Below are 1,110 nucleotides of genomic sequence, written 5' to 3'. Positions count from 1 at the left end.
AAAAAAAAAAACACTGAAAAATATAAATGCAAAAACTGATAAAAAAAATAAAACATGCGAAACCCCGAAATACAAATCGATCCCATCTGAAACTTAACGATTACGAAGAAATCGAATCGGTTATTATTATTATTATTATTATTATTGGCAGATTCGGTTAGCGCGTCGGTCACAATACTTAGCGGCACTTCTTTTCGTTCTTTACGTCCTGAGTTCAAATCCTGCCGAGGTCGACTCTGCCTTTCATCCTTTCGCGGTCGATAAAATAAAGTACCAAGGTCGATATAATCGACTTGCTCTGTCCCCTTAAAAATGTTCAGGCTCTGTACCTGTAGTAGAAAGGATTACTATTATTGTTTAGGCCTATACTACGATCAATTTCTTTTTAAAATTAAAATGTTTCTCTTACGGTTTTGATAAACCCTGACCCAAACTTCGTTAAGTTTCTTCTTTTCATGCAGCTAGTTTCATTATTTGAGACCCACACACTTTTTTTTCTTCTAAATTACAAATCATTCAAAGCAATACACAATTCATTTATTGTGCGTATTTACGTTTCTTCTGACCGTAATTAATTGTTTAAATATCAAACCAGCCCATGCTAACCTTTCCGATCATTTATTTGCTTCGTGAACACCTTTCTAGCCTTTTTCTATTGCACACACTTGTCGTTTATTTCCGCTTAAGAATCAGTGGTTTGCCCCACCACCTGATAGATAGATATTTGTTTACAGAAGTCTCCCTTCTAAATCCATAAGGAGCTCTCAGATGGTTAGAAGAAAAAAGAATTACCATGTCCATTGTTTTCGAACCCGACCCGATCCGACCTGGTCCCTTGCAGGAGTTGAGCAACGAACGGTTGCACAGTCAATAGGGAATCGGGGCGCGAAACCTGGACGTGAACTCGGTTTACCGAGGGAGCTTCGCCAATACACACAGAGATTTTATTTTGGTTGAGTATGTCTCATAGTGAAGGTTTCTGTCTATATGTACACACACACACACACACACACAGTGAAAGAATGTGTGTTTCTACTGCTACCGAATTGTATAAGTTATAATAATTAAGTTAAACCAAATAGTTATCTATCTATCTATCTATCTATATAT

At 36.9% G+C, this 1,110-nt stretch overlaps 1 long non-coding RNA gene across 1 annotated transcript in view; it reads left to right on the top strand.

Annotated features, from left to right (window-relative positions):
• The window catches only part of LOC128250795 (uncharacterized), a 22,714-nt gene that overhangs the window by 756 nt on the left and 20,848 nt on the right, over positions 1–1,110 (top strand). The window lies entirely within an intron of this gene.

This window comes from Octopus bimaculoides, chromosome 25 (genome assembly GCF_001194135.2).
Source record: "Octopus bimaculoides isolate UCB-OBI-ISO-001 chromosome 25, ASM119413v2, whole genome shotgun sequence".
Lineage (NCBI taxonomy): Eukaryota > Metazoa > Mollusca > Cephalopoda > Octopoda > Octopodidae > Octopus > Octopus bimaculoides.
This window is presented reverse-complemented; position numbering and strand designations above follow the sequence as displayed.